This window comes from Chiloscyllium punctatum, chromosome 23 (assembly GCF_047496795.1).
Source record: "Chiloscyllium punctatum isolate Juve2018m chromosome 23, sChiPun1.3, whole genome shotgun sequence".
Taxonomy (NCBI): Eukaryota; Metazoa; Chordata; class Chondrichthyes; order Orectolobiformes; family Hemiscylliidae; genus Chiloscyllium; species Chiloscyllium punctatum.
Genome location: NC_092761.1, coordinates 61,347,641 through 61,361,842, shown reverse-complemented (window position 1 = coordinate 61,361,842; position 14,202 = coordinate 61,347,641). Strand labels below are relative to the sequence as shown.

Sequence of the window (14,202 nt, the reverse complement as noted above, 5' to 3'; positions counted from 1 at the left end):
CCCTCCACTCCCAGCACCTTCCCTTGTCACCGCAAGAGGTATAAAACATGCGCCCACACTTCCCCTCTCACTGCTATCCAAGACCCTCAAGAATCTTTTCACATCCGGAAGAGATTTTCCTGCACATCCAAACACCTCATCTGCTATGTCCGTTGCTCTCGCTGTGGTCTCCTCTACACTGGGGAGACAGGACGCTAACTCGTGGGACATTTCAGGGAAATTCTCTGTGACACCTGCACCAACCAACCCCACCACCCTATGGCCGATCACTTCAACTCCCCCTCCCACTCCGCCAAGGACATGCAAGTCCTGGGCTTCCTCCAGTACCAAATCCAAGTCACCTGATGCCTGGAGGAATAAGGCCTCATCTTCTGCCTAGGGACCCTTCTAACCACACGGGATCAATGTTGATTTCACCAGTTTCCTCATCTCCCCTCCCCCTTACCTCATCCCAGATCCAATCCTCCAACTCGGCGCACTCTTGAATTGTCTCACCCATCCATCTTCCTTCCCACCTATCCACTCCATCCGATCACCATCATCCTCCACCTGCATCTACCAATTGCCTTCCCAGCTACCTTCACCGCCCCCCCACCCCAGCACACCTCCACCTATTTATCTCTCAGGCCCCATCCCCTATGCCCCCTCCCTAACATTCTTGATGAAGTGCTAATGCCTGAAATGTTGACTTTCCTGCTCCTCAGATGCTGCGTGACCTGCTGAGCTTTCCGAGCGCCACATGTTTTGATTCTGATCTCCAGCATCTGCAGCTCTCACTTTCTAGTCGGCCTTAGACAATGCAGACTTCACCAGACTGCACTGGAAAGCCAGACGGGTTATGTTCCTTTGCATCCGCATTTGAACCTGAATGCTAAACCTCACGGCTCAAAGGAGACAGTGTTACTTACAGTGCCGCAGCCTGAGAGCTCTGGAGTGTGCAGTTTAAGTCGGGACCATTGTCTCAAATATAGTCGGTCAATATTTTCCCTGTGGCTCCTGGACAACTTTCTGTTCATGTAATACATTTGGAAGTCAACTGTTCCGATGAATCTAACAGAGGAAAATGTGCAGCAGACCTGTGCAGCATCCTCACTCAGATTATCAGTACAAAGCCATTTTTTCGCTACAAATGCAGTTAAAGCACTGTCCTCTGCCATCACAGTATGCAGCACCTTAACAGCCATGTAAAGAGCCAAGAATTACAAACCATTAACTGAAATGAATATGCATAAACAGCTGGTAACTGAATGCCAACGAATAGGTAAATCTGCCCCAAAGCCCAACCATCAAATGACTAAATAAGAATGTCTAGGAACTTCATTAAATAAAATTCACAGAGTGCACAATTGTTTGTTGAATACTTGTTGAGCTGATTCCCAGAATTATTCCTCAAGGTTCCTGCCTGTGATCCATCATTCCATGGAGAAACTAGCAAAATGTGAAGGTGCTGGTGATGGTTGGGACATACTGCTGTGAACTGCAGAATTGTTCATCTGCAGGGTCACACAGTTTGCTAAAGACACATTATTGAAACTTTCCAACTTTTCCATTATTCTGGGCCAACCCACAGTAACTATTACTAAATTGGTGGAAAAGGAAGAATTTCATAAATATCCAGAATTATAATATCAACTAAACGTTTTACACCTCTACACCACAACACTGTTAGTTTGTTGCCTGAGGCCCATAGCCTATGACACAGGATTGCGTCAAATTAATTTAACTGATCAAAAGAAAATGTATATTTAAAATTGCCCTATTTAGATAATTGTACTCAAGAACTTTAATATGTAACATTACATATCACACGCCTACACAGTGACTGCTGATCTGAGTGATTAATTGTACATGAGGTCCTTTGGGATTTCAAGAGACAAGATTAGGCGCAGTTTGCATACAAACTCTGCCTTTTGCCTTTCACAAACTGCATCCTTTCCATATCCAACTCCAAAACTGTATTCTTCCAGTCTCTGCCTGGATTAAATAATAACCATCCCTGAATACACTGGTAGAAAATGGAGTTAAAGCAATAATGCAGTTGTCGAGTTCTGAGACAGATGATTTGACGTGAACAGAGAATGAGTAAGAGAAATGTGTAATATGAAAGGAGGAGGAGTTATTGATATAACACTTCTGCTGATCTCTGAATGCCCCCATTGGCAATAAAGTATTGTAAAGCATGGTCACTTTATTTTAAAACATAATGTTGTCATTGACCCAGAGGACTGCTCTCTCATGAGAGAGAGGTAATAGGGGTGGGTTTAAACTGAGGGTCACCACCCCTCAGCTAAGGGGCAAGGTTGAGGAGGTAGGACCTTCATGTTTACCTTTGGGAGTTGAACCAGCAAGTTGCTCTGTATTCCAAACCATCCATCCAGTCAACTGAGCTAACCGGTCTCCAATGTTACATTATATTGCACAGAAAATAGGGCATGCAATGTAGTCATCAACACCTTGTACTTATCTTCAATATTATAAAACATTCTAAAGCTTTATCAAACATAATTTGACAGCGATGAAGGGCTTATGCCTGAAACGTCAATTCTCCTGCTCCTCGGATGCTGCCTGACCTGCTGTGCTTTTCCAGCACTACAATCTCGACTCAGCTCTCTAACATCTGCAGTTCGCACTTTCTCATAATTTGACACTGAGCCACACATGGTCAGATAATGAAAAGCTTGGTCACAGATGTGAATTTTAAGGCAGGTCTTAAACAGGGAAAAGCAAAGGGAAGGAGTACGGAAATTTAGAAAGGAAATTTCAGAACTTAGGATCTCAGTAAATTACAGAGTGGGGAACAGGTCAGTAAATAGGAGTGAGCAATTAAAATTGACGCAGTATTTAACCAGGTACCAATAAGTGCGACTTTGTGAGAATTTGGATATAGACATGAAAGGTTTGAATGGTTTCAAGTTTGCTGAAGCAGAATGAGGGAGACAAGCTTACAGTAAATTGGAATCATCATGTCTATGATGTAGCAAACACAAGAACAAGTGCTCGAGAACAAATAAGGTTAGGCAAGGCCAAAGGTGCAAACTGGAGGAGCCCATAGTGCAGGGGCAGATGTGAGACAGACAACTTATCTCAGTGTCACAAAGAACATCAAGCTTGTGAAAATTCTGGTTCAGCCAGGGAGAGTTGACAGGAAGAGAGATGGACTCCATTGCAAGGGAAGTGTTCATAATGAGAGCTGTAATCAATGGCTTTGGTCATCCATTTGTTTAATTAGAAACAATTTTAGCTCATCCAGTTCCAAACATTAGACAAGAAATCTACAGGTTGATGGATAGTGGAGGGGATTAACAAGTGGAAGTGAGGTCAAGTTTAGTATTCTGATTATATGTGGAAACAGACAGTTTTTGGATGATGTTGCCAAGGGGGAGAATGCAAATAAGAAACAGGAGAAGACAATGAGAGATTCTTGGGGGTGGGGGGAGGGGGGAGTGCGGGCAGAGGTAGTGGGGCTGCAATAGGAAAAGAAGCAATGGCAGCTAACTCACCAGCTACTACAGGATAGGTACAAATGGAAAAAGGCAACTGCACTCAGCTGACTGACAGTGGAGAGGCACTGGAACAAAATCTCAGTGAATTGTGTCAATACAAGGGGGGATGGTTTACCTTTGCCTTAGTTCCAATGGGATGGTCTTTAGTAATAGATGTTGCAGAACTGCAGTGGGGCTGAAATCTAATTGGAGGAATTCGGGCATGGAAATTTGAGGAAGGTGGGACACACGTGTGAGAGCTGACCCTGGAGAGTAAACAGGGTTCGCAAACTAGGTTGGAAGGATGGAGGAGTCGAGAGGTTTGCAGGAGAATGGAGATGACAGTAACTTTCAAAAATTCTTACATGGGATGTGAACATCTCTGTCAAGGCCAGCTTTCATTGCCCATCCCTAACTAATCTTCAGAGAGTTGTGGTGAGCTGTCTTCTTGAACTGCTGCAGTCCATCTGGTATTGTCACACCCACAGTTGAGTTAGACATGGATGTGTTTCCTTCACATGGAAAATTTCATATAGACATATATTGTTCATTTGTTAAAATTTCCATAGGTAAGTAATAAGTTTCATAAATTACTATCCAAGGTGTGGAAAGGTGGCTCCTCAGTGGTTAGCACTGCTGCCTCACAGTGCCAGAGGCCTGGGTTTGATTCTGTCTGTGTGGAGCTTGCACGTTCTCCCCGTGTCTGCGTGGATTTCCTCCGGGTGCTCCGGTTTCCTCCCACAGTCCAAAGATGTGCAGGTCAGGTGAATTGGCCATGCTAAATTGCCTGTAGTGTTCAGGGATATGTAGGTCAGGTGGGTTAGCCAGAGGAAATGCAGGGTTACAGGGAAAGGGTAGGGAGAAGGGGAGGGGTCTGGGTGGGATGCTCTTCAGAGTCAGTATGGACTTGTGAGGCTGAGTGGCCTGTTTCCACACTGTAGGAATTCTACCGATTTTGTTCTATGGAAATATAATTTGAATTAAAGTAAGGTTCCCCATGGGAGACTAGTTCGCAAGGTTAGACCTTATGGAATACAGAGAGAACTAGCCATGTGGATACAGAACTGGCTCAAAGGTAGAAGACAGAGGGTAGTGGTGGAAGGCTGTTTTTCAGACTGGAGGCCTGTGACCAGTGGAGTGACATAAGGATTGGTGCTGGGTCCACTACTTTTTGTCATTTATATAAATGATTTGGATGTGAACATAGAAGGCATAATAAGCAAGTTTGCAGATGACACCAAAATTGGAGGTGTAGTGGACAGGTGCAGAATGTTACCTAAGAATACCATGGCATCTTGATCAGATGGGCCAATGGGCTGGGAAGTGGCAGATGGAGTTTAAGTTAGATAAATGCGAGGTGCTGCACTTTGGAAAAGCAAATCTTCACAGGACTTATACACTGAATGGTAAGGTCCTAGGGAGTGTTGCTGAAAAAAAAAGACCTTGGAGTGCAGGTTCATAGCTCCTTGACAGTGGAGTCGCAAGTATACAGGATAGTGAAGAAGGTGTTTGGTATGCTTTCCTTTATTGGTTAGAGTATTGAGTACAGCAGTTGGGGGGTCATGTTGCAGCTGTACAGGATGTTGGTGAGGCCACTTTTGGAACGTTGCATGCAATTCTGGTCTCCCTCCTATTGGAAGGATGTTGAGATACTTGAAAGCATTCAGAAAAGATTTATAAGGATGTTGCCAGGGTTGGATGATTTGAGCTATAGGGAGAGGCTGAATAGGCTGGGGCTGTTTTCCCTGGAACGTCAGAGGCTAAGGGGTGACCTTATAGAGCTTTATAAAATCATGAGGGGCATGGATAGGATAAATAAACAAAGTCTTCTCCCTGCGGTGGGGGAGTCCAGAACTGGAGGGCAAAGATTTAGGGTAAGAGGGGAAAGATATAAAAGGGACCTAAAGGGCAACTTTTTTGTGCAGAGGGTGCTACATGTACGGAATGAGCTGCCAGCGGAAGTAGTGGACGTTGGTACAATTGCAGCACTTCAAAGGCATTTGGATGGGTATATATATAGAAAGCTTTTAGAGGGATATGGGCCAAGTGCTGGCAAATGGGACTAGATTGGGTTCGGATATCTGGTTGGCATGGATGAGTTGGACTGAAGGATCTGTTTCCATGCTGTACATGTCTGGAATTCCATGACTCTATGTACTAAAACCATTCCTGTGCAAGTAGAATAGGCAGTTCCAGTGGATGAGGTTATGTCCTCCAGTCCCACCTGGAGGACATAACCTCATCCATACATCAGTTCAAAGGTTTTTACAGAAAAGGGCACAATTAAGTTCAAGGTGTGGATTTAACCGATAGTATTATGATTATTAGATTGCATTAGGTTGGGTGTTCAGAGACTTTAATTCAGTGACAGTGAAGGAAAGGCAATAAAGCTCCAAATCTGAATGGTGTGTGTCTGGAGCCGATCTGGCAAATAGGGAATGGGGGGAGGAATGTAGGGCCTCCCGTCCATCCCTACTATCCTTCTACAGGTAGAGATTGTGGATTTGGAAACTGCTATCGAAGAAGTCATGACGAGTTGCTGCCATACACTCTGAATAAGGCACATACTGCTCCAACAGAACGCCAATGACATCTCTTATAAATGGGTTGTATTGGCCGAGTTGGCACACACTGAGTACGAAGTTGGAGCTGCACTTCACCAGGCAAGTGGAGACTATTCTACCACATTCCTAGTATGAAGATGTCGGACAATCTTTGGGAAATCAGGTGGTGAGTAAAATTCCCATGTCTGACCTACTCTTGTAACCTCAGCTCATTCAATGATGATTCCAATCAACCACAATTCTGATACTGGAGATTCAGCAAGGGAAACACTATTGAATGTCATGATATGGAGATGTTGGTGTTGGACTGGGGTGGACAAAGTTAAAACGCACACAACACCAGGTTATGGTCCATCAGGTTTAATTGGAAGCACTAGCTTTCGGAGTGCTGCTCCTTCATCAGGTGGTTATCAGCGCTCCAAAAGCTAGTGCTTCCAAATAAACCTGTTGGACTATAACCTGGTGTTGAGTGATATTTAACTATTGAATGTCTTCACTTTTCATTAGAGGTAAGATCTGAGGAGTCATAGAAGGTGATCTAAGGAGATGTTTTCAGACACAGAAGAAACTAAGTGTAACTTTTGCCTTCTTGCATATAAACAGGGGCAACTCGATGATACTTTACTACGCTACACATGAACACAGCAAATAATTTCCAGAATGCTGAATCAGAGATTAATATTGGATAGGAAAGTGAGAAGAACTCTCCACTACTTGGCTGAAAAGTACCATGGAATCTCTTACTTCCAGCCAAGAAGGTGAGAAGGACTTTAACAGGTCAGCCAAATAACTCCACCCCTGGTAATATTGTGTTTACAGCATGCTGCACTGGAATAGAGGGTAATAGCTTTAGCAAGGGTGAAAATTTGTTTTCATAATAGTTTGAGTTTGAAATAATTAAAATCAGTGTGGCACTCTCCTCCATCTAGCACAGACACCACAGCATTGATAGCCTAATATTAAACTAGCCTGAGACAGCATGGCAGTGACCTGAGCCAGTCAGTCTACTCTACTGAAGCAATGGGGATATGCTGCAGCTGAAAATGTGGGACAAGAGAAAGAAAGGATTTTCTACAGCAGCCACCAGTGACCTGTGGGAAGCCAATCGTGGTAATGTGCCCTTGTGTGCAGGTTTATCTGTACTGTACCACACAATTTCGTCTCATGGCCAAAGCAAACACCATTGTGTACAATTACATCGCATGGACTGCTTGAACAAACAGCTTGAAACAGTTATCGGAGAGCCACAGAGGGCATCGGCTGCAGATTAACACACCAGCAGCAGGTTTCAGAATACAGAGCCTTGGATGCTCACCAATGGACTGGGCTTTGCTCAGCAAACAGAGTGCTTCAACTATTCATGGGCTTGGCAACTTCCCCAAGGCACATCTGTAAGAAAACAAAATGACAGCCCTTTGCCAGATTCTCTCTGAAATTAAAAGTGAAAGTTAGTTTTTTAAGAAAAAGTCACTTCAACCTTGAATGTATCTGTCGACTGCTGATCATGGCTCCAAGATAAAAGACAGCAGGCATGAAGTACAAGAGAGCATCGCACCCAAAGTCAGGAACTAGGGGACACCTGGGTTCAGGACTCTTTCCATTCCATGGTGAGGCAGAGAGTAAACACTGAGGGCAATGAGAGGGGTGCAGAGCAAGGGGAGTCTTGAAGAAGGGGGAGGGTCAAATTGAGGGAGAAATAGAAAGAGAGAAGGGAGACGATAAAAATACATGAAGGTACCACCCTCGGTGCCTGTTCTAAATATGTACTTTGAATCCAATGTGCTACCAATGAGTTGTTCTTGAGAGGGGCCCTCAGTTAAAGTAGTTTGCACTGGTCTAATGAGCACCACATTCATTGTGGGGATTTGTTGGAAGCTTCAGTCCTCCACTTCAGGAAACTGGATCTGCCATTGCAGTCACACTGTTTGCAGAGTGAAAGATGTACAGAGAGCTCAGCTTTCAACTAATCGACTCAACAAAATATATTTTAAACACAAACTGGGAGATGTGGGATGCCTCAAACCAACCAGCTCTTTGCTATAATAGCAGTATTGTCGACCAAAGCAATGAGTAAAATGGAGTTACATTTCTTTATTGTCTCGTGGCTCATGCAGTGTCAACTTGACTGGAAGCATGTTGACTTTGAATTTAAAAAGCACTTGGTTCAAACCATATCATGGTACATGATCTCGGTTGTCATTTCAGTGCAATACAGAGGAAACACTGGACTATTAACAATACCATCCTTTGAATGAGATAAAATATTGAAGCTCTGCCTACCTGCTCTTGTGATTCAGGTGTATTAGGTGAAAGTGGGTACTGCAGATGCTGTAGATCAGAGATAAGATTAGAGTGGTGCTGGAAAAACACGGCAGGTCAGGCAGCATCCGAGGAGCCTGGGAGCTCCAGCTCAAAACGTCGATTTTCCTGCTCCTCGGATGCTGCCTGACCTGCTGTGCTTTTCCAGCACCACTCTGATCTTGGTTCAGGTGTACTCTCGAGAGTCACCTCAATTGTCGTACTTCCATCAGCCAGAACATTATAGTTCAAATCTCCTTACACAGGCCTGAGCACATTATCTGGTCCAACAGATAATGGGGCCCTCTTTCACTTTGAACCACTGTCAACCACAGGCCCTGCCTTCCTCCACAAAAGCTCCCATGGTATAATGGGAAGAGTAGGGGCATTCTCACTGAAGTCCTGGACAATAGTGACCCCTCAACTAACATCAGCAAAGAGATTATTTGCTGTCAGTGGGATCTTGCTTTGCATGCTACGTTTATCACATTCCTTATGCTACTACACTTCAAAAGGATTTAGTTAGCTGTTACGTGCTTTGGATGACCTGAGATCATGTAGAAAAGCAAGTATTGCCTTCCTTCACTCCAGCTCACACGGAACTATTCAGAGAATAGCAGTTACTCTACCCTGAACAAATATCACAAAACTGGCTGTTCACATTTCAGAATACAAATTGTCTGCCCTGCCTGCCTTTGCAGCAATTAAGAAAGTAAATCTTTATTTGTGAAGTATCTTGAACGCTACATAAATGCAACATTTAAAAAAATTCAGAAGCAGTTATGAGAACTTAGGCAGACCCAACAGCTCTGCATCCAATGACAGCGACTGACAATTAAAGAGAGATTTAATGGCGTTTTCCATATTATCAGCATTATAGTCTCAGTTACTTGTACTGATAGAAGGGGCGGTATTCAAAAGGTATAGATTTAAGATTTGGCAAACATTTAGCAGGAGAATGAGGAAAATGTTTTTTACTTAAACACAGTGTGTAGTCATGATCTGGAATTCACTGCCTGAAAAAATGGCAGAAGCAGGTGCAACAGCTACTTCCAAGTGAGGAACTGGCTCGGTACATAACAAAAGAAAATTTGTAGGGTTTGAAGGAAAACAAATAGGGGTATGACTCTAATTGGAAAGCTCTTTCACCGGGCGGCACGGTGGCACAGTTGGTAACACCGCTGCCTCACAGTGTCAGAGACCTGAGTTCAAATCCCGCCTCAGGCGACTGACTGTGTGGAGTTTGCTCATTCTCCCCGTGTCTGTGTGGGTTTTCTCTGGGTGCTCCGGTTTCCTCCCACAATCCAAAGATGTGCAGGTTAGGTGAATTGGCCATGCTAAATTGCCTGTAGTGTTGGGTGAAGGAGTAATGTAGGGGAATGGGTCTGGGTGGGTTGCGGGTCGGTGTGGACTTGTTGGTCCTGTTTCCACACTGTAAGTAATCTAATCTAATTAGAGCCAACATCTTCCATACTCCATGATGGGCACTACTCGTTTCAAATAGCAAAAGACATGGGATATTTGGAATTCTCTTCCACAATCAGCAGTGGATCATAGATCAGTTATTAATTTTAAAATCTGAGATAGACCTTTTTTTGGTTCAGCAAAGGTGTTAAAAGGAAATGGGCCATTGGCAGGTTTAAGGAGTTAGAGCACAGATCAACCATGATCTCACTGAATGGTGGAACAGGGTTGAGGGGCTAAATGGCCTACTCTTGTCGCTGAGTTCTCATCAGTTCCCACTATGCAGCCTTGCCAATGCGGTCAGCATTTGCAGCCTTCACTCCAGGATACGTGAAACCCCCAGGTACGTGCATTCACTTCAATAAAGCAAGAAATAATGGCCCAGTTTATAGGAAGGCAAGAAGGAAAGTGATAATCCCAAATGGAAACAAAAGTGAAGGTGAGCGTTTACTGACTGACACCAGATTATATTTGAGCACGTCACAACCTCAAATTTCTACAACTTTGAGCTTCACAAGCTCAGTTTTGCTGGCTAATTTGCTCCAAGACCTGACTACCTTTTACTCCATCGCAGACTCTGTCATCAGTGTTTCATTCTTTTCCTCCCTTCAAGTCTCTCCATTTCACAAGCTTTTCCATTCTGTCCAAGAGGGTGGACATGCCAGGACTCATGCAGAGTTGCTCAAGTCAATCAACAGCTCTACGTTAAATGCTCCTCTCCAATCAGTGACTTCTGATGCCAATGGAACACCTCCCACACAACAAAGAAAATAAGAACATGACCTGAGGGCAGAGGGTGATGAGACATTTGCTCAAGGAATCACAGACAATCCAAAATGTATTATACAATGCCACAGAGCTTTGATGCTGTAATGTTGCTTGTTTATCTTGTTCCAAACCTTCTGGGAAAAGTAAAACCAATACCCATTAAGTGACGCTTACCAGACACTAGGAATATTGGAAAGAAACAAAAAAAAGATAGGAAGTGCTAGAGAAACTCAGTAAGTCTGGCAACATCAGTGGAGAAAGAAGCTGAGTTAACACTGCAAGTCTAATATGACACTTCTTGAAAACAAGAGTTATATTAGATTCAAAACTCCCATTTTTGTCTCCACAGATGGAGCCAGACCTAAAGGGTTTCTCCAACCCTTTCTGTTTTTATTTCAGATTCCCCAACATCTGCAGAATGTTACTTTTATTTAGGGAAGGATGACTGCCTGGATCTCAGCTCTCAATGAGCCGGTGCATATTTAGGGTGTTCATGGGAGGTAAAATCTGCAACAGCGTGGCGGAAGGGGCTTTTAATGTCCCACATCAAGACATTAAAACATCCACTGGTGAAGAAGCTTGGTCAGAGATATGCATTTTAAATGGTATCTGAAAGGAAACGGGAAAAGAAAATGGAGGAGAGAGAGAGGGATTTCTCAAACTTAAGGCCTGGCTAACTGAAAACATGGCCATCAATAGTGGGGAAAAAAGGCAACTAGTGACACACAAAATGCCAGAATTATAGTGGCACAAAATTCTAGGAGGCTTCATAGAATTCCCTACAGTGTGGAAGCAGGCTATTCGGCTCATTGAGTCCACACCAATCCCCCAATAAGTATTCTATCCAAATCACCCTATCCCTATAACCCTGCATTTCCCATGGCTAACCCACCTAGTCTGCACATCCCTGGACACTATGGGCAATTTAGCTTGGCAATCCACCTAACCTGCACAACATTGGACATTACAGGCAATTTCCTGTAGCCAATCCATCCTAACCTGGACATCTCTGGATACTATGGGCAATTTCCCATGGCCAATCCATCCTAACCTGCATATCTTTGGACTGTGGGAGGAAACCCACAACTTGTTGGAATTTGCCCCTCAAAGCTTTCCAGCTGTAACTGAAATGACTCAGTCATATGAAAACCTGCACACTAATATGAAGATACACAGCGACATGACAGAGATTTTAAAACAAGCATATTTTGTTTAATTGAACAGTAACCATGTGGATACAAAATGTTGCTGAGTGAAAGGAAACAGTCATGGACAATAGATATGTTTCAGGCTGGAGGACGATTTGTATAGGGTTCCCCAGGGATTGATATATTGGGATACTTGCTTTCCCTATTCATGATCTAGATCATGGAATGCAAGGGAGTATTTCCAAGTTTCCAGATGATACAAAACTTGGAAGACACTGTCAACTGTGAAGGGGGTTCAAAACAATAACAGACCATTTGGTGGAGTGGGCAGGTAGGTAGCAGATGAAGTTCAATGTGGAGAACTGAGAGGTTATGCATTTTGGCAAGAGCACAGACAATCTAAAATAAAGAATACCGTTCATGAAGGAGTGCAGGAGCAAAGGGAGCTGGGTGCATATGTGCTTAGGTCATTGAAGATGGGAGGAGAAGTGGACAGAGCAATTAATAACACATAATAACGATCTAGTATCCTAAACTTTACTAATCACGGCACAGAGTATGAAAGCATAGAGTATGCTGAACTTATATAACACACTTGTCCGATCTAGGCTTGAGTATTGTGAACAGTTCTGGGCACTACACTGCAGGAAGGACTTACAAGCATTGGAGAGAATGCAGTGTTTACAAGAAATGGTTCCAGAGATGAGAAACTTCAATAACAAGATAGATTGGATAGGGTGGGACTGTTCTCCTTGGAGAGAAGGTGGCAAAGAGAAGTTTTTAAAACCATGAGGACTCTGGATAGAGTTGAGAGAGAGAGAGAAGCTGTGCCTGTTCATAAAAGAATTGAGAATGCGATGGGTCAAATATACAGTGATTTGTAAAACTTCTTTTCTCACAGTGAGTGTTTTAGACGTTGTATACACAGCCTGGAAAGGGGATTGAGGCAAGTTCAAATGAGGCATTGAAGAGGACGCCAGATGATTATTTGAACAGAAACAATGTATCAAGGGAAAAGCAAGGGAAATCCATTAAGTCATTGTACAACACTGTTGCAGGTCTAAGGGTCACAGGACTCAAAATGTTAATTCTGTTTTCTCTCCAGACCTTTTGTGTTTCTCCAGCATATTCTGTTTTTGTTTCACTATGTCGTAATGCTCAGTTAGAGGCCTGTAGCAGACAAAGTGGTCTGAATGGCTTCAAGGCGAAAGTGAAGACTGCAGATGCTGGAGATTAGAGTCGAAAGTGTGGTGATAGAAAAGCACAGCAGGTCAGGCAGCATCTGAGAAGCAGGAGAATCGACGTTTCGGGCAAAAGCCCTTCATCAAGATTCTCCTGCTCCTCGGATGCTGCCTGATCTGTTGTTGAATGGTCTCTATGCAGCATTTCTATAATTCTGTTCCTGTTAATGATTGAGACTAATCAGTGTGTCTCTGACCCAATGAGAAAGCAGGCTTTGCTTTTACAGGACTCACTGGTTGTGCCAGCATTTATTGCCCAAATTTAGTTGTCCCTCTGAAGGGAGCAGTAAACTCCGTCATTGAACTACTGCAATCCTCGGTGGGCTAGGATCTGCCACGGTACCTTTAGGAAGGGAATTCCAGGATTTCGACTCAGCAACAGTGAAGAAACAACAATGTACTTCCCAGTCAGGATGGTGAGTGGCTTGGATGGGAATGTGTAGGTGGTAATGCTCCCATGTACCTGCTGCCTTTGTACTTCTAGATGGTAGAAATCATGCATTTGAAAGATCTAGTCAAAGACGACTTGATGAGTTGCTACTGTACATCTTGCATAAGCTGCCACTGTGCACTGGTGGTGGAGAGGGTGAATGCTTAAGGTGATGGATGGGAATGCTAATGAAGAAAGCTGCTTTGGCCTGGATAATGTTAAGGTTCTTTAGTGATATTGGAATTGCACATATTAAGGCATGTGAAGAATATTCCATCAGCTCCCATGACCTTTGCCCCATTGATGGTAGACAGGTTTTCAGGAATCAAGAGATAAGTTACTGACTACAGAATTCTCAACCTCCAACTAGCTTTTGCTTTCACAGTATTTATGTGGCCTGCCCAGTTGAGATTTGGCAACCTCCTTGGATCTTGGTAGTGAGAAATTCGGTGATAGAAATGCCATTAAATGTCAAGGAGAGGTGTTTAGATCCTCCCTTGTTGTAGACATTAATTGCATGGCTCCAGTGTGGCACAAGATTGCTGGATCTAATTATGGGGAAAAGGTGGATCAAACGAAGGATGATACAGCTGGAAAATCTTGAAAGATCAATAATTATAGCATCAGAAGATTTAAGCTAGCCATGGGCAAAAAAACAAAGAGCAATCTAAAAGTACAAACACTTAATGGAGCTTGACCATTTCAGCCTGGCAAGAACGAACTTGTCCCAGGTAAAGGAGAAGATACGATTCAGTAAATCATGACAGTAAAAGGTCAGGTGTCTGAAGGCAGAGATAGACAGCAAGA

General features: G+C 43.5%; 1 protein-coding gene across 24 annotated transcripts in view; it reads right to left on the bottom strand.

Annotated features, from left to right (window-relative positions):
* pknox2 (pbx/knotted 1 homeobox 2) overlaps positions 1 to 14,202 on the bottom strand; it is a 462,769-nt gene that overhangs the window by 210,876 nt on the left and 237,691 nt on the right. The window contains exon 3 of one of the 24 annotated variants that reach the window (XM_072593089.1): positions 7,362 to 7,435. The exons of 22 other annotated variants lie outside the window; for them this stretch is intronic. The gene's annotated coding sequence lies outside the window, so the exon portion shown is untranslated. Of the gene's footprint in view, positions 1 to 7,361; positions 7,436 to 14,202 lie in introns of those variants that run through there. One more of the 24 variants, XM_072593105.1, reaches the window with a different exon arrangement.